Source organism: Lissotriton vulgaris, chromosome 5 (genome assembly GCF_964263255.1).
Source record: "Lissotriton vulgaris chromosome 5, aLisVul1.2, whole genome shotgun sequence".
Lineage (NCBI taxonomy): Eukaryota > Metazoa > Chordata > Amphibia > Caudata > Salamandridae > Lissotriton > Lissotriton vulgaris.
The window spans coordinates 69337688-69361168 of record NC_141693.1 but is presented as its reverse complement, the minus strand read 5'-3'; the positions used below and the strand labels follow the sequence as shown (position 1 = coordinate 69361168).

The 23481-nt window shown below is 48.5% G+C and overlaps 1 protein-coding gene across 2 annotated transcripts in view; it reads left to right on the top strand.

Moving 5' to 3' along the window:
• Positions 1 to 23481, top strand: part of LOC147710201 (E3 ubiquitin-protein ligase TRIM39-like) — a 488982-nt gene that overhangs the window by 237922 nt on the left and 227579 nt on the right. The gene's annotated exons all lie outside the window — the stretch shown is intronic.

Sequence of the window (23481 nt, the reverse complement as noted above, 5' to 3'; positions counted from 1 at the left end):
CAGTACGGGCGGGATCTCCGCAGGAGACATGGGTGGGATAATCCTCGCCTCCGTGTCCTTAATAGAATTGAAACTTACCGTTACTACACTAGGCAAATTTCGATTCTATGTCAGGACCGGAGGCTTCAGATTATGCTTGTTTAAAGCTTACTCACCACCAAACTAGCAATATCCACCACTGGCTTAAAATAGAACCTTTTGAAGGTGGAATCCGAAGACCAATCCGCAGCGCGCATGAGGTCCTCTAAGCGTGCCCCAAGGGCAAAAGATTTTGAGGCCATGTCCCCTCTTGCAGAGTGAGCTCCGAACTGCCTCGTATCAATACCAGCTTCCTGCATAACCCAACGCACCCACCGGGCTATAGTGGGGGAAGAGACCGCCTTGTGCGGTTTGCGCAGCGCAATCAGCAACTGCCGTTCGCCCGGAGGGCGAAGTTCCGTCGTAACATCCTCATATGTTTTCAAACACTGTACCACACACAACTTGGGGGCATCTGCAAATGCCGGGTAGGAAATAGACCTCGTAGCCGATTTCGTGCGTCGACCCACGGTAAAGGTCACCCCGTCCGGGGAGAACGCTCTCGCCGTGACATCCAGGGCACGCACATCAGACACCCTGCGACAAGATACTAAGCACAAGAGCATCGCCAGTTTAGCTGACAGTTCTTTTAAGGAAAGGTACTTGTTAGGCTGCCAGGAAAGAAAAAGGTTCAACACCACGTTAACATCCCACAGGACGGAATACCGTGGTTCCGGCGGTAAAGCCAGACGCACTCCTCTAAGGAGTCGACATACTAGGGGATGTTCCCCAACTGCTGCTCCATCTATCTGCGCATGAGCTGCCGAAATGGCAGAGCGTATTGTATTAATCGTCCGGTATGCCAATCCGGCGGTAGAGAGTTCTGTAAGAAAATTCAGGATAGGAACGAGGCCTGCGACCATGGGATCCAAACCCCGTCGAAGACACCAACGAACCCACCTGGTCCAAGCTGATCTATACCTCTTGGCAGTGCTGCCTGCCCAGGCCTTGGACAAAAAGTGCTGAGCTGAGCTCGAAAGGCCAGGGAGCGACCAACGTCTCCTGAAAGCCTCCATGCCATGAGGCAGAGAGAACCCTGGAGGAGATGGTGAGGGACCCCGTCTGGATTGAGGAGAAGACGAGGAAGCCGGGGGAGTAGGATTGGAGAATCCCAGGAAAGTTCCAGAAGAACTGGAAACCACACTTGCGACCTCCAAACGGGCGTCACCATCACCACGTCCGCCACCTGACGGCGGATCTGGGCCGCGGCCCGTACTATCATTGAGAAGGGCGGAAAAGCATACGGTCGTTCCTGACACCAGTCTTGGAGGAACGCATCCGTCGCTTCCGCCAAGGGATCTGGTCTCCAGCTGAAGAACCTCGGAAGCTGGAAGTCCAGACGGGACGCAAAAAGGTCCATGGAAAACGGACCCCAGCACGCCGCCAGCCAGCGGAACACCTGAGCATCCAGCTTCCACAGACTGGAGTCTCGGAGATACCTCGAGTGCCAATCCGCCACCTGATTGGCCTGACCCGGCAGGTATTCCACCTGAACCGAGACTTGATGGGCGAGACAATAATCCCAAAAGTCTTTCGCCAGGTCCGCGAGGGCTCTTGACCGCGGACCCCCTAAGAATGAAATGTTCAGACTCAAATGCAATACTCCAATAAGCATCATGAAAGAGAAAGCAGCATCCTTAGATGAGTAAAGACGACGGAGTTTCACTAATGGGAAAAAATCCTGTTGGTAAACAAAATTAAGCAAGACTTTGATGCGTAAAAATAAAGAAAACAAAACGAGGAAGTTGCAAGCTTTGAGTGCACCTCTTTACCCTACTATAGGTGCGGTACAACTGGGACATCAAATCGCATTTGGGTACACCAGACTTTTTGTTATGTTACACTGTAATTATTGCGTGTCATTTTTCCCATTTTTCCCAATCTCAGTGGTTTTAATTAATAGTCTAGTCTAGTCTGGATACTTGTATTGCGCAACATATCACATCCCAAGGGAGTCTCATGGCGCATGCGGACGATCCTGGGGAGGGAGAATGAGCCAGAAGATGGAACTAGCAGAAGAGCCAGGTTTTCAATTTTTTGCGGAAGCTCATATGTTCCGTTGTTGTGCGTAGGCTTAGAGGAAGTTCGTTCCATAGGGATGGTGCCATGAAAGAGAAGGCACGACCGCCATTTCTGGCAGTTTGAACTCTGAGCGGCGTGAGCTGTGACTTAGTGCTTGATCTCAGCTGTTGACCAGGCAAGTACCATGTCAATTTCTGAGTCCAGTATTTTGGTCCTCGACCATGCATGTGTTTATGAACCAGACACATGGTCTTGAAAATAGTTCTTTTATTTACAGGGAGCCAATGTAGGATTCTCAGGCATGGCAATGAGGGGGATCGTCTGGGTAGGCCTAGAATCAGACGGGCAGCCGTATTTTGTACAACCTGCAGTTTCCAGATATGGCACTTGTTTATGGCGAGGAGGAGTGAATTGCCATAATCTAGCCTATTTACGATGAGGCCCTGAACCAGAATTCTGCGTGCTTCAATTGGTAGACTCCGCAAAATTCCGAAACAGGTGCCCACCGTATGATTTACTTGGTCCTTCATGGATAACTTGTTGTCCTTGCGGAACCCTAAATTGCGGACTGATTCTTTTGGGACGGGACACTCCCCTAGTTCCGAAGGCCACCAATCTTGGGTCCAGTGTTCACTTGCTCGCCCAAATAGCATGACTTCGGATTTGGTGCCATTCAGCTGGAGATGGTTTTGGCCCATCCAGTTTTTTACCTCTACCATACACATTTTAAAACGCCTTTGGTGTCGTTTACGTCAGGGCCAAGTGAGACCAATATTTGCGTATCATCCGCGTAGGATAACACGTCAAACCCGCATGCCCTGATCACTTTGGCCAGGGGGGCCATATAAACATTAAAAAGCGAAGGACTCAAAATAGAGCCCTGGGGCACACCTTTTATGACGGGCCGAGTACTGTATTGTCTACTTGTAATGTGGTTGTTCGGTTGGTCAAGTAAATGACAAACCATTTTAAAACCTGCCCTCTGACACCACACTCCCACAGTCTTCTGATCAAGATCTGGTGGGAGATGGTGTCAAAGGCAGCCGACAGATCTAAAAGGACAAGAATAGAGGATTTACGTTTGTCCAGAGCAAGCCTAATGTTGTCGACAACTTCGATCAGTGCTGTTTCCGTGCTGTGTGTATACAAAAAGGTATTGGGTCCAACAAAACAGGCCAGCCTGGACCTCAACAATTGCAAAACAGAACAAAGTAGCCAGCCTGGATATTTTAATTTCCAATTAGGGCTCACACAGCCCATAAGTACTGCGTGACCAAACCATTTACTTAGCAAGACATTTATTTTGATTCTTAAGCAAGTTTCAAGCTCATAAAAGCATGACATCAAAAAGAAACCACTGTCAAAAGCGATCAGGTCACAAGCAAAAACAAACAACTGAGTGCACAATAAATACACTATATACAAAAATTAATACTAAATGCTCAAACAGTCACATGACACCAAAGTGCAATTTAGAATACAGTACATACAACCTAAATCAATTACATCAAATAACATATACAGCATAAAGGGAAAAAGACCAGTCCTTTAACTGAAATACCAGTGGACAGGCGGAATCAAGAGTGGAAAACAATTGCCTGCCTGTCACACGGAACCTGTGACTAAATGTTCGATCTGGTTGCACGCAAGGGCCCACACAAGTGGGATAAATTGGTGCTGTGGGCAGCACGGAAACCTGACTGTGAGGGATCGAGTAAGTTGTTCGTCTCCAAGTAGTTTACCAGTTGTTCATTTACAAATGCTTCCAACACTTTCCCTGAGTATGGCAACAAGGAAATAGGGCAATACTTTAAAAAAGCTTTTGCATCAGCGCCAGGTTTTTTTACTATGGGTTTAACTCTTGCCGCCTTCCAAATTTTTGGGAACTCTGCTTCTTTCAGGGATTTTTTGAAAAGGCCAGAAAGAGAGTCTACTAGCGCTGGGGCAAGGATGGCAAATAGGTTGGACGTTAGTTGGTCACTGGGGGAGCCTGATTTAATTTTCCGTCCTACTAGCATAGTTTTTTCATTGTCCAACAAATCGAAAGTGGCCCATCTCGGGGAAGAATCATTTGTATATACAGATTCTTTCGAGTATGGGTCCTGTTGTAAATATTGGGGGGTTGTATTATCCATTCGAAGGATTTGCATATGTTTATGATTTTATCATCTAAGAATTTAGAAAGGTCTTCCGTCCATTCTTCAGTTTTTGGTGTTGATTGTGGACTTTTAAAGGAGATGAATTCCTTTAAGATGTGGTGAAGCTCCTTAGATGAGTTCTCAGCTTTGGTTATTCGTTCGGCTAAGTGTGATCTTTTTGCTGTTTTTATTTCCCTCATATATTTAGTGTGTAGGGTTTGATAGGTTTTACGGTCGTTTGGATTTTTACTTTTCCGCCAGGTTTTCTCAGCATTTCTTGTTAAGGTTTTAAGGTTTTTTAATTGGTCAGTGAACCAGGGTGAAATTTTCTCCCTACAATGGACCATTCGTAGAGGGGCGATCTTGTCCAGTGCCTTGCCGACCGCAGACTCTTGATGCAAAGCTGCAAGATTAACACTTTCCTTCAGGTCTGTTTGATCTGCCACAAAATTCTCAGAGAAGGCAGCTAAAGTAATCTTTTTCATATTTCTGCAAGATTTTTTGTTTTTATTACTTATCATTTCTGGTCTGTGGCTATTTATGGCGAATTTCACCAGATAGTGGTCAGTCCACAATAGTGGAATAGGGGTGGCCGTCGAGACATTAGGAGAGTTAGTGAATAGGAGATCAAGCATATGGCCAGCTTGATGGGAGGACCTGTGATCTTTTGAGTCAAATTGAGGGTGTTCATAGAAGAGATTAATTTTTCTGTGCCAGTATTTGACAGGTCGTCAGCGTGATAATTAAAATCACCCAATAATAGGATATAGTCCGCTGTCAATACATGAGGGGCTATAGTTTCCAATAAGGTGTTGGCGAAGTCTCCTTTATTCCCTGGGGGTCGATATAGCAAAGCCCCTTTCCATGTTTCTTCTTTTACCAGGCTGTTCACTCTGAAAACTATAATTTCAGATTCATTTACCACAAGGCTTTCTATAATGTGAACATTCATGCTCTCCTTGGCTGCTATCAGTACTCCTCCCCCCCTTCCCCCTATTCTGTCAGACCTGACTATAGAGTATTGCTGGGGAAAGGCTATGTGAAGGTTGGGAATGGCGTGCTCATGTAGCCATGTCTCAGATATAAAGCACAGATCTGGCTTTTCGAGGTCAAGGAGGCTCCATATCTCCAAAGCGTGTCTTGGAATGGATCTAGCGTTGAAGTATATGGCCGTATATTTTGCCTGTGCGGGGCTAGTGGGAATGGTCTGAGCATCATCTGTCTTAGTACAAGTCTTCACTAATGGCTCTAGGTTGACAGCACAGGGGGCCTTCCGAAGGTCAGTTAATAGTGTCTCTGATGCCATAAAGAGAGGACAGTTTAATTCTAAAAGTTCATTACGTGCATACCTGATATGAGGTGAGGTTATTGTAGCCATTTTCAAAGGGTGAGGGTGACTGGGTAAAATAAGAAGACCGGCTAGAGCCGACGATAGTGGTGTGGCAGCTGGCAGCGTTCTGGCGCGGACGGGCGCAGACGGGCTTGCCTTTGGCGCGCCGCCAGCGCCGCTGCGAGCGTCCGCGCCTCCCTCGAGGTTAAATAGGGAAGGGGGCCGGATCTGGTAGAGCGCTAACTGTCTCTTCCGTCTTGGAAAGCGGAAGTGAGTATGCTGCCTGTGTGACCCTCCGCAACAAACGGCATACGCCGCGGCAGACCGGGGTCTGGGCAGGTGAATGCACTAGTTAATCAGTGACATTTGAAGCAGTTTTTAAAAATAGATTATAATCAATTGTTACGGCGAAGAAATCAATGACATGGGAAATTTTAAAATTAAGTACAGAAATCTATCATAGACATCCACAAGTGGTGTCAAACAGTTTTTTACCACTCATGTAGATAATTTGTTCCAAAAGCGACTCGCCCTCTTAGTCAGGGTGCCTTAGAGGGATGAAAAGCTGTGCTGATCACAGCGGCACTGGAATCCATGGTCTTCTACTACTTTACAGATTTCCTCAATAGAATTATTACCTCACTCGGCTATTGTAATGTTTGTATGCTGGCCAGATGAATCAGATAATAAGATATCTCAGTGGATTAAGAGACTTGCTGCAGAGATTCGTGTGTAATCAAAGTCACTGCTTTCTTTCAAACTAATGGAATAGCTCAGTTGGTCATTGTGATGCAATGCGTAGTGCGTGATCTGTATTTCACAGGGTTGAATCCTAGCAGAGCGCTCCGTGGGCTCATGCATTTGTTAGAGATTTAGTGACAACCTGTAGGGCATAGGTTCTGTTACTGATTGTTATGCACATGCTGCAATCATCTGCATGTTGTGCCCGTAGCATATATCTGAATCTCTGCCGGGCCAACTCGTGTTTTCATTCTTTGGGAAGTAATTAGGGCAGTATTTGACACAAATGAAAGGGTAGTTAACAATTACTTTTTTGTTCTATACGTAGACATTATTGGCTGAATGTTCACATGCACTTCAAATTTATGAAATATAGTGTCCATTCAGGAGACCTGTTTTCCTTGTCTGCTCTAGAGGGGAGCTGCAGCACATTTTATTTTTGTATGTCAATCTGCAAATACTACGTATAAACATCAGGGTAATGCTCCATTAACTGCCATAAAAGTAACCCATTTTCAATTATTCTATAAGCATTTAAAATGCAATAATAGGTCTCGCAACTTTGGGTTTTGAAGCTTTTGGCATTGTAAATAGCAATGCCGTTTCTAAAAAATTAAAAGGCATTGTCATTTACAATTCCCAAATCAACACCTATTGCAATGCAGAGTGCGGTGTCTGTGAAGCGGGCGCAACGCTCATCGCGCAAGAAATCACTGTCCACACCTCTTTAGGAGCAAGAAAGGCCACTTTATTTTAAGACAGGTGCATCATAAATTTCGTGAACACATTCATTATTTATTTATTTACCATAATTCAACTCTACAGTGATCCTACGAAACCTAAATCCCAAAACCCCGAACTAACTCTTGCCTACTACCCCTAGTACTACCCAACGAGCTACCCTTCAGGATGGCCAACCCGCTCCAGGCTGCCCACCCCACTAGCAAAAACCCGCCTCCTAAAGAACAAAGACACCTGTCCTAACAGTGGCAAACCTACAAAACAAAGCAGCACCTAGAGTACCGCAAAAATAAAAAAAACGAAAAATAAAATAAAAAAAGAGGGAGGGTGGGTGGGGCAAAACAAAACCTCCCTTCTAGCTTCCCGCCACGCAGTTCCCAACCGCCAGCCTGCCTCCCTTATATATCCTCCCCTAATCAGTCCCCACCTGATGCCCTGATTCTCGCGCGAACATACCCAGGAAGAGACCGGCTCGCGCCTAGCTCTCCCTGGGTCCCCCCTCGCGCAAGAAATCACTGTCCACACCTCTTTAGGAGCAAGAAAGGCCACTTTATTTTAAGACAGGTGCATCATAAATTTCGTGAACACATTCATTATTTATTTATTTACCATAATTCAACTCTACAGTGATCCTACGAAACCTAAATCCCAAAACCCCGAACTAACTCTTGCCTACTACCCCTAGTACTATCCAACGAGTTACCCTTCAGGATGGCCAACCCGCTCCAGGCTGCCCACCCCACTAGCAAAAACCCGCCACCCAGGAAAACCTTTAGCGTTTTCCTGCCCCACCTAAAAATGGAAAGGAAGGAGCACACCACAACTGCACCTGAAGAACTTTGCTAATCAAATCCCTGAGTTCCAGAAGGTAAAAAGAAATGCCCAAAGAAGACAGATGTACACCATCCTCACAGAATAAATGATGTTCAGAGACTTTTAAATGGTAATGATCCAAACTGTAGATACCCAAATGGTGACAAAAAAGTCGCATTGTTCTATTAACTTTCCGTCGAGCCTTTTCCAGGGCGGAATGGTTCCTCGCCCCACGCCATTGCAAACGAGGTACAAACTCAGTCCATATCAGCATGGTGCTCACCCATGTGGTCTTGATGATTTCCAGGTCTTGCTTCATTAATTTCAACAAAGTCAAACCAGAGAGTGAAACTAAGTCATTTTCGCCCAAATGCAGTACCAGGAGATCCGGAGGACCCCCCAAACACTGTGAAACCAAAGCAGCCAAGGCGGGAAAAAGCCCACCCCAGCGCATGCCCCCCGTTCCATGCCAGGAGACTTCGTGCGTCATGCTGTTTAAACCAAGTGATCTCCCACAAAGCTGACTGGCAGCGGCTAAAGCTGCCCGTTTAACAAAAGAGTGCCCCAGTATCCACACCCTCCTTTTGGATCCGGCGACTGAGGGCCAAGGACCTAGGAGAAAAAGAAATCTTAGACAAGCAAAAATGTACTATTTTCTCACATATTTTTCACAGCACTTGGAACGCCAACGTCCAATGCGACGAATTTGTGACCAGTCCCACCCCAACCTAGCGGCCTCCGTCGCCGCACCAATTCTGAATGAATGGGTACCACATTGAACAGGATCCCTCCCCAGGCGCAACAAAACCTTGCGTAATACAGCCAACAATTGAGATGCAACTATGGGACTACCATCAGCATGACAAAAAATGGGCCCCTGGAGAAAATGTTGGAAGGACACAAACACTTCCCATTCTCCAACCGGGCAACACGCAGAGACACCACTCCTGCCAAGGAACACCCACTTACCCCTCCCCATCTGGTCGGTTTTGGACGCCCGCAGCCACAGCCTCACTCTGTCACTTTCCAACACCACCTCACTGCTGGTCATACCTACCCTACCCCGCAACCCCAGCAACTCTGATGCCCGAAATGCCCCAAAGAACAACCAGACAAAACACAAACGAAATTTGGCACACTCAAAAGCATCATGGCAACACACCTCCAATTCCGGCAACAGCAACTGGAGCAACTCAAAAGTCACCGGCTGCCGGAGCTGCTGACCACCAGCCCGAAGCCTAGCCAAACCTTTCAACACTTTACGAACCAACACCCCCCCAACAGGATCCCTCCCCCACCAAAGCTGCCCATAAAAAGAAACCCCAGCCAACTTGCCAGAAATGGTTGTGGGCGATAGGCCCTTGTCCGCCAAATGTAAAACAAACTGTAAGATGCATTGTTCGTCTGACAACCCGGCCCTGATTGGCCCCGTCAAATCCTTACCAAACTGCAGAAACTCATGCCAGGCCTTCACATAACCCCGCCTTGTGGAGTCAACCACTGAATTTTCGACCAATTGGTGTACCCTCAGTCCCCCAGGTCCCATACGTACTGTGGGATCGCCGTTGGTTCCAGGTCCACCCCAGGAGCCAACTTGCGGAATTCGGACCACTGAAAGCGAGACAAAGAGTCAGCGATGCAATTAGAAGTACCAGGAACATGCCGTGCTTTAAAGACAATATTTAATTGCAGACACCGCAGCATGAATGCGCGCAGGAGCCGCAAAACACGCAAGTCACGAGCCTTTTGGTGATTGACAAGGTGTACTACTGCCAAATTGTCCACATAGAACAAGACGGAGCGATTCTGAAACTCCTCCCCCCAGAGATACAAAGCAACCAGCAGCGGGAAGAACTCCAGAAACGCTATGCTGCGACCCTGTTCCTTCCAGTGTACCGGCCAGCCGGCCGCGCACCATCGACCCTCCCAAAATACACCGAATCCGTGAGCTCCCGACGCATCCGTGAACAACTGGACTTGCCACACCCTGTCCTCATCCGCAAAAAACAAGGACACGCCATTGAACTCCTGCAGGAAACGAAGCCAGACAGTCAAATCGGCACGCACAGCGGTGGTAATGCGCACCCGATGATGGGGAAGGCTTGCGCCGGACATTGAAAGACCCAGACGTCTACAGAACGTCCTGCCCGCCCGAACAACCCGGCAAGCAAAATTGAGGTACCCCAAAAGCTTCTGGACGGTCCTCAAAACAACTTTCCGCTCCCCCAACACCAGATGTATGAAGGCAGACATTTCCCTCACTTTAGCCTCAGGCAATCTCGCCACCATAGACAAGGTATCAATTTCAATCCCTAAGAAAGTCAGGGATGTACAGGGACCTTCTGTCTTATCCGGCGCCAATGGAACGCCCAATTCCTCCGCCAGAGCCTGGAAGATGGTCAAAGCCGACTGACACTGCCCCGAGTGACCCTCACCAATGAAAAGAAAATCATCAAGGTAATGACAGACCAGGACGTGGCCCCTGACAAAAGTGAAGCGCCACTGCAGAAATGTACTGAATGTCTCAAAAAGGGAGCATGACACTGAACAGCCCATGGGCAACACCCTATCAACGTAGAAACTACCATCAAAATGCATTCCCAGAAGACTGAAATCCCAAGGATGGATGGGCAATAGCCGGAAAGCCGACTGAATGTCGCTCTTTGCCAGCAAAGCCCCAACACCAGCCGTGCGCACGAGCCGTAAGGCATCGTCCACTGAAGCGTAATTGACAGTTGAGTCAGCTGGATCAATAAAATTGTTAATGGATGCACCCTCGGGCCATGACAGGTGATGGATAAGGTGAAACTCCCCCTCCGCCTTCTTGGGTACCACACCCAGAGGCGATACGATCAAGTCAGGAAGAGGACAATTCAAGAAAGGACCAGCAATCCGACCCGCTGCAAGCTCGGCATCCAGCTTTTTCCGCACAACATGGGGACTCTCTTTCGCAGACTTCAAATTGTCAGACCACCTACCCACCCTGGGTCCCTGATACCCAATCCGAAACCCAATTCTGAAACCCCAAGACAAAATCTTAGCAGCCTCAAAATCAGGATAATCCACCAACCAGAGATCCAGAACATCTTGCTTAATAGGAGTAGGAGCCCTTGTAAACAGCGTGCTGAGGCTGTCCCCTGCCCCCTGAACCCCGTCCTTGATCACCAAAGCGCTGGCCGGGAAAACACTGGGTGAGCGCATGCTTCCCCCCACACTGCGAACACTCATGCTTATACCTGCAAGCTGGTCGGTTACAGGAACCACTGTTAAAATGCCAGCATGTGCCAGAGGAGGATGATTGACCTCTGCCCCAAACCCCCGCCCCAGACTGAGCGGGGCGAGCTGGAAAGGGCCGATAATACACTGGCTGCCCGCTAGCCGTGTGGGTCGTAGCAGGCGGGTGAGCCGATGCCATCCACTGTAGCCATAATTCGGAATCAACCTCACCCCACGAACGCTCAGGAAAAGCGCTCATGCGTGCCCTGAATTCGTCATCATAGGACAACCGGGCAAAGCCTCCAAAGTAACTGTGAGCTTTGCGAATGACATCGGCATATTTAAACATGTCTATCGCCTTGTCCGGATGACGTTGGCAATAAACGCTAGCATAGATAAGAAAGGCCGAAGTCCAATTCTCTATCGACTTCGGAACACGAGGCCTCCGAGCCAATTCTAATTCTTCCTCCTTCGACCCTTCTTTAGCTTGGACATCTCTATGTAGAAGCCGAAAAACATCCACAAATGCACCAGACCATATGAGATTCTTTGTTTTTTCAGACAAATGGGACCCCAAAGGCATCCCCACCCCAGAATAAGGCAGTTTCTTAGGTAGGATACTATCCTCCGTAACCCGTGTGGCAGCCACCCCCCCCAGACCCTGCTGCAGAAACATCCCTTGCAACATGCACATTAGAAACATTCGAAATCACCGGCCGCTCAAGCCTCGGTGCCAGAGCGACTCGCTCAACAACAGCCCCATCACCCGTACCAATAGATCTTGCACTCTTAACAGGGAGACTCTCCCTGGGTTGCCACACAGACCACCACCCATCCTTACCTCTTGGCAACTGTTCCGACTGTGGTTGAACAGCCACTCGATCCCCTTGAGAAGGTCCAGACCTCACTGCCCCTCGTACTGCTGCATGGTCCGCACGAGACGCCTGCAAAACACGAGAAACAGTGGGTTGCCCCAACCCACCCCACTGGGCCCGTGCTGCCAAAAGCCCAACATCTTTGTCTCTCAATTCCCCTTCTTCCAAATCATCATCATGAAAATTCCCACAGAAAGCTTCGTCAGAAAATACAACTTGCGCACTGCCACTGGGCATAGCCCCATCACCAATACCCCCATCATAAAACTGCCAGTCAATGTTCTGAAAGCTGTGTGCACTGAAAGCTATAGAAGAGATATCCGCTCCAGATAACTCCCCTGTAAGCCCACCACTGGAAACAGCCGTGTGGTCAGTTCCCGGGCCCGTAGAAACAGCCAACAGCCGCCCAGCCGGAGGCGCAGATTGAAAACTGCGGCCGCTCAAGCCAGACAAGGAAGAGTTCGCAAAACCATCCACCCTTAAAGCGGAATCGCAATCACCCCCCGATGGACGACCTACCGACGCCAGACCATTGGCCCCACCCGACCCAGTTGCAGGACCACCCTGAAGGCCACCTGGCCGACCCCTAGGGACCGGTACCAGAGCTTGCCCAGGAACCGGGGGCGCCCCCCTGTGTACCAAACCCATCCCACCAGGAGCCAAGGACGTGGGGGGGGGCAGAATGGGGGCCAGGCGCACCGAGGGCCGCAGACTTGGTGGCCGGGGGGGCAGCATGCGAGGCGCAGCACCCTCTGGAACGAAAACAGGAGCATGATTAGGAGCCTCAGTAGAGGAATATGCAGGCAGCGCGGCAGTATGTGGCCCAACATCTGCACCGCCCATTGGTGGGGGCCAAAAGTGTGAGAGGGGGCAGGACCAGGCACCGGCGTGGCGGGGGAGAGCAGGAAACATTGCCCATTTAACCAGAGGTACGGGGAAACCCCCTCTGGCAAGGGGGGCACTGGAGTTAGTGAGCCAACATGCTCTGCATCAGGGGGAGGGGGCTGCGTGTGCCCGTGCAAATCCAGGCTCCGCCCCCGCTTTGGTTTAGGACCCGCCTGTGGCTTCCCAGACTTCCCCGGGGGCAGGCCGCCTGAGCGCGGAGCCTGCCGGCCCACAGAACGCCCCCGCCTCCCGGCGGGGGCTCCACAGCTGTGGCGGGCAAAACAGGCATAGGCCCGTCCGCCGGCATGGCCGCCTCGCCGTCTTCCTCCTCCGCCGGGCCTGGGGACAAACACGCCGTCACTGCCCTGGACACACCCTCCGAAGCCTTGCGAGGGGGGCGGGCCATTCCGACCCACGCCTCCGCCGGAACACCCGGCCGCAGCAGGTCCTCACGCCCGGCCTCGCAGAGTATCTGCACAGCCCTCCGAACCTCCGCTGCTTCCTCCATGGAGCCAGAGAAAGGTAAGCCCACGCGCGCCGCAAAACAAAACCTCCCTTCTAGCTTCCCGCCACGCAGTTCCCAACCGCCAGCCTGCCTCCCTTATATATCCTCCCCTAATCAGTCCCCACCTGATGCCCTGATTCTCGCGCGAACATACCCAGGAAGAGACCGGCTCGCGCCTAGCTCTCCCTGGGTCCCCCCATAAAGTAGAAAAAAAAAAGAAAGAGCACGGTGTCCCTGAACCTCCCTTATACTCATTCTAAGCCTCCTCGTACTGCTACGAGCTCTAAAACTAAACAAAAAAAATCAAAATCCTTCCCTTTCTATCCCTCCACTATCCATTTCAATACAAATAACAGACTAACATATCCCCCACTCAAATTAATTTCATATTTCACTATACTAATTCCCCACTAATCTTTTATGGGTTCCGGAGTAGCGTGCTACTCGCCGAAAAAGCATTTCAACACCCGATTGAGGGGTAGCAAGCGCTATATAAATGCAGACATTTTTCCCTCTTCTATCCCAACACTTTCCTTCTTAATGCAAATAACTGACTAACATATCCACCACTCAAATAACTTTCATATTTCACTATACTAAATCACCACTAATCCTTTATGGGTTCCGGAGTAGTGTGCTACTCACCGAAAAAGTGCTTTGACGCCACGTCAGGGGTAGCACGCGCTATATAAATGCAATTACAATACAATAAAAGATAGAGTGGTCTCAAAACGGCCAGATTGATTTTATTCACCCAAACATATTAGCACCACTTTACTAAGTTTGCCAGTGAAGCGCTACTTTTGTTTTCTCGTCTTTCTTTGAACAACATTGTTTTCCATGGGTGGGGAAGTGCAACATTCCTGGGGGTACTGACTCTGGTGGGGCTGTCATGTTTGCAAGTATATTATATTTCTAAAATCACTTGTTGCCTCCTTCCTGGCCTCCAGCAATTTTTGGCAACAATAAAAATGTTATAACTCCGGTGATTAATGTTATTCCTAGAGAGAGATGGAGTTTTGTCAAGTGAAAGTTTTGACTCATGGAAAGGTAGCATACAAAGTTAATGTGCCTGCTGCAAAGAATATGTACCATGCATATCACAAAGTTCACATAATGTAAACAGGTCAGTGGGTTACTGCTTTCGTTAGAGAGATCCTTTTCTTTCTTGCAGTTAATAGCACAAAATCCTAACATAGAGCAGTGAGCTGTTAACTGTCATCTAAGATCTGCATGCAAACTGCAAGGTATAAATTAGAGTGTTATGTTTTTTATCCCAGTCTTTGATCATCCTAATGTTGCAAAGGGTGTTCATATGGATAAAATCAATTCTGAATATTAAAGAGAACCCCCAACCTTGGTATTACGTTGTAAATTCTGAGTTTGTGTTTCTCCAGACCAATCACTAATAAACTATACAGCCTACTAGTATGGTTGTCATGTGACTCCTATTCCTTTTAGTACTGTATCTTGTGTATTTCCTATAGAGTGATTTACACACAAAATATTTGATTGTCACTCTGTAATGTGTGTGATGTAAAGTGCCCTGACACCCTACACTAGTATCACTACCAGGACTTCCACCACATCACAGTGAGAGTCGTCATCCTCACTATCCTCCGACCGAGCTGGTCTTTTCGAGCGAGCGAGGCGGAGCAGGCAAGGCGAGCAGGAACAGGAACAAACAAGCGGGCAGGCACGGCGGATCTGAGTGCGGACTAATTGGAACCGCAGGGTCGCGGTAACGTTTGCGGGAGCGAGCCGCGTTCTGAGCCAGGAGCCAATGGTAGTCTCCCACGAACCCCCGCGATCACGTCCGCGAGTACAGGCGCTCGAGCGGTGACAGAGGAGGCTGGTGTACACAGTCCCTGGCTGCCGGAGGATAGAACTGCAGGATCATTGTGGGACTACCGATCTCCAACAGACTTCGTGAGTACCTGCGGGGCCACTGGGGCAGGTCTGATACTCACACTGGTGTGCACTGGTGGTGGTCGTGGTGCCTGTCTACCTTGCATGAATTTGCTTGTCCCACTGCCTTTGAACTCATGCTGAGCCTCAGTGCTACCTTACAAGTTTCCAAAGGATTTTAAAGGTTTAAGAGGCTCTAAGGGACTCCAAAGGACTCTAAAGTACTCCAAAAAGTGCCCAATGAGCACCAGCATCTGTGCGAGCATCTGTGGAGCATTGCAGTTGTGATTCCCCAAACCCCCAGCATTATTGAGTTTCTAACTCCTAAAGCCTCTTGGGAGCAGTGAACTTCGATTGAGCAGATTGCGCAGATTCAATTGTAGGGGATTCCTCTAGCAATTTTTGCTTTATTGCTCGTTTAGCTCACTCCTGCCCGGGTCTTTTAGTTTGTCCATTGGCTCTAGTGGCTGGAAAGGAGAGGACGCAGGGGCAAGCAGGGAGCAAGGAGCCGGGAGCCAAAGACAAGCGGTTAAACACAAGGCTCACTGCACCCTAAAACACCACGAGTGCAGCAAACAGCAGACCTGATCTGCAACAAGCACAGCAAACAGTAACCTAGAGCCACTTCATGTGCTCGTCCATCCAGGTGAGGTTCTGTGACAATTGTAAGTGGTGTTTTCGACTCGCACGAATATGGTCGAGTCTGGTATCTATGAACCGCAAATGACGAGTTTAGTAAGTGTGCGCAGTTTCGCTGTGCTAACTTAAACCGTTCGTTTGCTACGTGGGTTTTTCATCTGTACCCACGGGTTCCATCTTAGATACGGCATCCATTTTGTCTCTTGCCCTCAAGTAGCCAGCGAACGGACGTTGTCCGTTTCGCGACCCTGGGATTTTCAAGACTCTTGCGGAAGACACATGTTCTTTGAAAGTGTCTTTATGACGAGGGGGATGATGCTGTAAGGCAGATGGCCCCGCTCGAGGCTCATCTTGCCGTGCCGGTCTATTGTCTCAGCCGTGCATCTCATTAGGCACGTCCCTTTTATGCCTGTAGCTCGTGTTTCCTGATACCTCCCCTTTTACACCCTTTTTCGATCTCCCCACTGTTTCCATCTTCCTCTGCACCTGTCCTTGTTCCTTCTTCGATCTGTTTTACTGCCGATTGGAATGTACTAATGGTGGGAAGATGGGTTTTTACAGTTGGGAACCGCCAAATGTTTCCTCACTTATGCCCCGGACCTTGGATGTATCAAAGCGACCAAAGTGACCCCTCTCGGGGATAATTATGGGAACCGAGTTATAAACCTTTGTGTACCATGCAACCTTATGGGAGAAATTCGTATAAAAGGAGCGATCCACAGTACCAATTTGAAGCAGTCTCCTCGAACCTACATTCGTTGTACTTCCTGTGACTTCTGTGTTCCCTGCAGTAAATAAACCTTGAATCTTTGACGCCGAAGGAAGTGTCCCGTGTCTCTGTCATTCGTACGCCGGAGCAGGTTACCCACGAAGGTTTCAGGTGTTGTCCCCTGGCACCGCTGGGTCTTAAATAACCCAGTCCTTCAGTTGGCGCCCAACGTAGGGCTGCATCAGTGGTACCGGTCCAAGCCCGACGATCGTGAGGAACTTCGTGTGAAATCTCCGAGGGAAGGTGCACTCCGCTTCATCGATCGTGTTGTCGAAACAAGTGGCCCGAAGACTTTTCCCGCGAAGATTCTCGCCTCCTGACGGCTGCGACGGACTGCTGCCCTGACTGTAGACCTGTTTTGGCGCCTGGCGTAGGCCTTGGTATAGCGAGACGACTGACGGGCCTTCCTAGTGACGCCATCGATCTTTGAGTTAAGTATTTGTGGGTCGCTCCCAGAGTTCTTGGTTGTGGTTGCTTAGTTGTTGCATGGTTCCATTGCATTTGTGGTTCTTGGTACTTTGTTGTGATATTTGACGACTGCAGCCGCCAAAGACCGAGGGTGTTGCTTTTTGCAGGGACTTGGTAAATCCCGTAACCCTTGACGTTTGTGAAACTCGGCTAGTGTGCAAGATGCCCGGTCGCAGTACTTTGTTTAGTTGTTTCAGATGTTGTGGTACGGATTCCCGACTGGAGGACTCGTGTCGGATACCTCCGGTTGGAACTCCCACTTATGAGCTCTACAGCAAACACGGGCTAGGCCCGATTACTTTTAATGATTACTGGATTCGTTATACTAAAAAAGATGGTGCCCTTAGTTGGCCACCTCATGGTAGTTTTGAGACGACAATTTTAGATAATCTTGAGGCTAAATTGTTTGAGAAAAAGTCAAGGCCGGCCATGTTTGATGCCTTTCGGTTGTGGCGTAAAGAAGCCCGACAGAAAGAGATCAGACAGACTAAACGTAATCAGAGAGATGGTGTTGCTACCATTGTAAAGAAAGCAGAGCAGTTTCAGCGTGATAAGGAGGATAAGGAAAAGGAAGTGTTTGATAGGCTACAGCGTATGTCCATAGATAAATGCTATCCTACTTTGCCAACGGAGTCGGATAAGAAGGAAGAATCAGTTGAGGATCCTCTAATGTCTTATCTTATGAAGTCGCCACCTCCGTACGTACAGGGTACCGCGCTTCCTGTGGTTCCCCCTGTACCTGTTCCTCAACCTGTTCCTCAGCCTGCACCCGTTCTTCCGACTGTTCCCGCTCCTTTGCCTATTGCTATTCCTACTGCTCCTCCGCTTCCACATACTCCTGCTCCCGCTACCGCTCCTGCTTTACTTACTCCTGTTGCTTCCTCTGTTTCTACCCCTTCTCTTGTTAGTCCTTTGTGCTATACTTCTCCGTCTACTCGAATTCGTACTCCTTCGGTTGCGGCTAGTTTTTTCCATTCTCTTGGTCCTGTTCTTGGGTCCGCTGGTTCGGACGGTCCTCAAAGACGTAGTCAGCTTCCTGGTAACAGGGAACGTGCTGCGCTATATAATATGGCGATGGGTTGGATGACGCACCCTCTTAGAAATCCTCCACGTGCTGTACTTGATACGCTCTGCCAGTTCAATGTACCAACACAAAGATATGTGTTCGAGGAAATGTGCAAGACTCTGCGTGATCAGATATCGGCCGATGCACCTGATGATGTGTTGACCGCTTTGTCTGATCTACAGCTTCAGTTCTCGAATGGATTGATAGTGGATACTAACGTTCGACGTGCTGTTGAGCGGTTGTTATCTTTCCGTCCCACTCCTATACCCCAAGCCTTGTTCGTTGAGGATGTTGAGAGTCAGTTAGATGCGTCTGGTCAGTTTCCCATGCGCGAAGTTCCACCAGTTTGGATGCCCGGTGATAATGCCGCTGGTATAGCGAGACGACTGACGGGCCTTCCTAGTGACGCCATCGATCTTTGAGTTAAGTATTTGTGGGTTGCTCCCAGAGTTCTTGGTTGTGGTTGCTTAGTTGTTGCATGGTTCCATTGCATTTGTGGTTCTTGGTACTTTGTTGTGATATTTGACGACTGCAGCCGCCAAAGACCGAGGGTGTTGCTTTTTGCAGGGACTTGGTAAATCCCGTAACCCTTGACGTTTGTGAAACTCGGCTAGTGTGCAAGATGCCCGGTCGCAGTACTTTGTTTAGTTGTTTCAGATGTTGTGGTACGGATTCCCGACTGGAGGACTCGTGTCGGATACCTCCGGTTGGAACTCCCACTTATGAGCTCTACAGCAAACACGGGCTAGGCCCGATTACTTTTAATGATTACTGGATTCGTTATACTAAAAAAGATGGTGCCCTTAGTTGGCCACCTCATGGTAGTTTTGAGACGACAATTTTAGATAATCTTGAGGCTAAATTGTTTGAGAAAAAGTCAAGGCCGGCCATGTTTGATGCCTTTCGGTTGTGGCGTAAAGAAGCCCGACAGAAAGAGATCAGACAGACTAAACGTAATCAGAGAGATGGTGTTGCTACCATTGTAAAGAAAGCAGAGCAGTTTCAGCGTGATAAGGAGGATAAGGAAAAGGAAGTGTTTGATAGGCTACAGCGTATGTCCATAGATAAATGCTATCCTACTTTGCCAACGGAGTCGGATAAGAAGGAAGAATCAGTTGAGGATCCTCTAATGTCTTATCTTATGAAGTCGCCACCTCCGTACGTACAGGGTACCGCGCTTCCTGTGGTTCCCCCTGTACCTGTTCCTCAACCTGTTCCTCAGCCTGCACCCGTTCTTCCGACTGTTCCCGCTCCTTTGCCTATTGCTATTCCTACTGCTCCTCCGCTTCCACATACTCCTGCTCCCGCTACCGCTCCTGCTTTACTTACTCCTGTTGCTTCCTCTGTTTCTACCCCTTCTCTTGTTAGTCCTTTGTGCTATACTTCTCCGTCTACTCGAAGTCGTACTCCTTCGGTTGCGGCTAGTTTTTTCCATTCTCTTGGTCCTGTTCTTGGGTCCGCTGGTTCGGACGGTCCTCAAAGACGTAGTCAGCTTCCTGGTAACAGGGAACGTGCTGCGCTATATAATATGGCGATGGGTTGGATGACGCACCCTCTTAGAAATCCTCCACGTGCTGTACTTGATACGTTCTGCCAGTTCAATGTACCAACACAAAGATATGTGTTCGAGGAAATGTGCAAGACTCTGCGTGATCAGATATCGGCCGATGCACCTGATGATGTGTTGACCGCTTTGTCTGATCTACAGCTTCAGTTCTCGAATGGATTGATAGTGGATACTAACGTTCGACGTGCTGTTGAGCGGTTGTTATCTTTCCGTCCCACTCCTATACCCCAAGCCTTGTTCGTTGAGGATGTTGAGAGTCAGTTAGATGCGTCTGGTCAGTTTCCCATGCGCGAAGTTCCACCAGTTTGGATGCCCGGTGATAATGCCGCTGTTCCAATTGTTCCGCCGCATTTCCAGAGAGTATGGATACATCTCCCATGGAAACGCTCTGAAGTGTTACAGGTGAAGCAATCTTTGCCTGACTCTCGCAAAAATCCTGCAGGGTACTATAAAGAATTGTCGCAGCTCGTAGACGCTACGATAATGAATCTTGCTGATATCGACATGTTGTTCGGAAATGTCGTACCTCAACCGGTATGGGCTAAGATTCGTCAGGAGAATCATCCAAACGAATTAGGTGGTGATTGGGCTGCCCTTATAGCGGCGGATGGGTTGCAAACTGGTGGTGCGAAACCCGAACAGTTGATTGCTGCTCTCCCTCAGAGAATAATTACGCTAATGAAAACTCTTATGCCAGCTATGAGGGTGAACTGGGACAAATTGTCAGCTTGTAAACAGAAAAAGGACGAGAGTGTCTCTGATTTCTTTACGAGATTTGAGGAGGCATTCATCGATCATAGTGGTCAGGATATGGGTACTGAGGGTGGTCAACGGTTGTTCGTGGACAAATTTGTCTCTAACTTATTGCCCGATTTGAGCAATAAATTAAAAAATTCTGAGAGTGCGTGGGCCGTTTCTACCTCGGCTCAAATATTGGCTACGGCACAGTATTATGAGAACAGAGAAAAAGAGGAGAACGACCGCGCTGATAAAAAGACGAAAGAACTTAAAACAAAAGTGTTGTTGCAGCAGGCCTATCCTCCGCGTTCCAATCAGAATGCTCCTCAGCAAAATAGATCGCAGTCGCAATCGAATAGGTCACAACCTCGAAATGACTCCTCTTCCCAAAGATCTTCGTTAGGGTACAATCAGTGTGCCTATTGTAGACAGGAGGGTCATTTAAAATTCAACTGTCCCGTTCTAAACGATCGTAACAGTGGTAACTCATCTAGAGGAGGTCGTGGTGGTTCTCAGCAGACATCACGCGGTAGGGGTCGTAGTGTTCAAAATGATCGTTCAGACAACTCATCAAATTCCAATAACTGTTTTGATCAACGCGGATCATCGCAAGGACGATCTGCGCAGTATAATGTGGACGATTATTACGTCGATCAGGATGCTGACGACAGAAATTACTAGGACAGCCATAGACAAGGAAAGGGAGTGGTATCAGTTCTGGTTGATCAGAGAGGGCCTTACGTCGCAGTTGCTACATCGGGCGTCGTTGAGCCTTTTCTGTTGGACACTGGTGCAGCGAAAAGTTCCATAATGCATTCGAAACTCCCTGGCGCACCTTTGTCTGGCTTAACCAATGTTTCCGTTGGATTCTCTGGCGCCCCTGTTAGCAATCCAGTTTCACGCCCTTTGCCCCTTACAATTGGGCCTCGTGAGCTGAAAGCTCCGTTGATTTTAACTACTGGTTGTGGTGAAAATCTTTTGGGCCTGGATTTGCTCAAACGTTTGTATGCGACTTTGTATTGTTCTCCTGCGGGTGTAAAGCTTACGTTAGGAAAGAGGGTTGTCTCTCCTATGTACTTGTCTCTCGATAAGCTTCCACCGGAATTGAGTTCTCTTCCTGCATCTTTGTGGGCAACAGGTCCCAATGACGTGGGCCTGCTTGATATCTCCCCTTATGTTGTTCAGCTGAAATCAAATGTACGGTTGCCACGTATTCCCCAGTATCAAATCTCTCTTGATGGTGAACGAGCACTGTTAGCGATCATTTATGATCTAATCGAGAAAGACGTTATTGAAGAGACGCGGGGAAACGTGTGCAACAGCCCTGTACTGCCTATTTTAAAACGTACTGATCCTTCAAAACCACCTGTTTATCGTTTTGTTATCGATTTACGGGAGGTAAATAAAATTGTGATTCCTCAGTTCCCTGTTGTGCCTGACATCACGGCGCTACTGACTCTGATTCCAGCTTCTGCATCATGGTTCTCGGTGATCGATCTGAAGAATGCTTTCTTTAGCATTCCGATTGCCGAGGAAAGCAGAGACCTTTTCGGTTTCTCTCTTGGTGGTCGTAGCTTCCGGTTTAAACGCGCTCCTCAGGGCTACTGTGAGAGTCCATCGATTTACAGTCAAGCCTTGAAGGGTCAACTGGATGCTTTTTCGTTGCCGGCTGGTGCGGCCTTAATCCAATATGTCGATGACTTATTGGTGGCTGCAGATACTCAGGACATTTGCAAAATTGCTACGGTGTCGTTGCTGCAACATCTCTGTGACTTACATCACAAGGTGTCACCTTCTAAACTCCAATATTGTTGTCAAGAAGTAACCTATTTAGGTCACTTATTGTCAAAGGAGGGAAGACGGTTGACCCCAGAGAGAATTGCGGCAATTGCACGAATGACTGTGCCAACAACCCAACGAGATGTGCGTGCCTTTCTAGGTATCACGTCGTATTGCAGGCAATGGATTCCAAATTTTTCATTGCTAGCGAAACCATTGGTGGCTCTTACGTGCAAGGATGTTTCAACTCCTTTACCATGGACGGAAGAATGTCAGAAAAGTTTTTCTGAACTACGTGATGCATTGTGTTCGGCTCCTGTGTTAGGTACCCCTGACTACAGCAAGCCGTTTACATTATATGTTCACGAGAGGGAAGGTTGTGCTTTGAGTGTCTTAATGCAACCTTTTGGTGGTAAACAACGTCCATGTGCATATTTTTCCTCGACCTTGGACCCGGTAGCTAGAGCATTGCCGAGTTGCTTGAGAGCAACAGCGGCAGCTGCGGTGTCCATCTGACAATCAGCAGGATTGGTCATGGATAATATGCTTACGGTGATGGTTCCGCATGCGGTCGACACTCTTTTGAATCGTACGAAAACTCAGCACTTGACGAGTGCAAGGTTGTCTGGGTACGAGTTGACGCTGTTGGCAAGTCATATTCAGATAAAACGTTGTAATGTTCTGAACCCGGCGACTTTGTTACCAATTAGCACAGAGTCAGATGAAATAGCAGCTCATGACTGCTATTTGAGGACTGAAGAGGAAACAAAAGGTCGAGTGGACCTTAAAAACACTCCTTTGGAAAATCCAGACGGAACTTTGTATGTGGATGGTTCATGTTTTAAATTGCCGAATGGTGATGTGACTACTGCGTATGCTGTCGTGACTTTGGATACTGTTGTGGAAACTGCGAGATTGAATCAGAACTCTGCCCAGGCTGCAGAGCTGATCGCTCTAACTAGAGCGTGTGTGTTGGCGAAAGGGAAACGTGTGAATGTGTTTACCGACAGCCAATATGCGTTTGGCGTCGCTCATAACTTTGGACGGTTGTGGAGACAGAGAGGTTTTATGACATCGCATGGTACGAAGATTCAGCATGGACAGCTTGTGAATGATCTTTTGGATGCACTTACGTTGCCTAAGCAGGTAGCGATTGTTAAATGTAGTGCACATCGTAAGGTAACGGATGATGTTGGTCGTGGT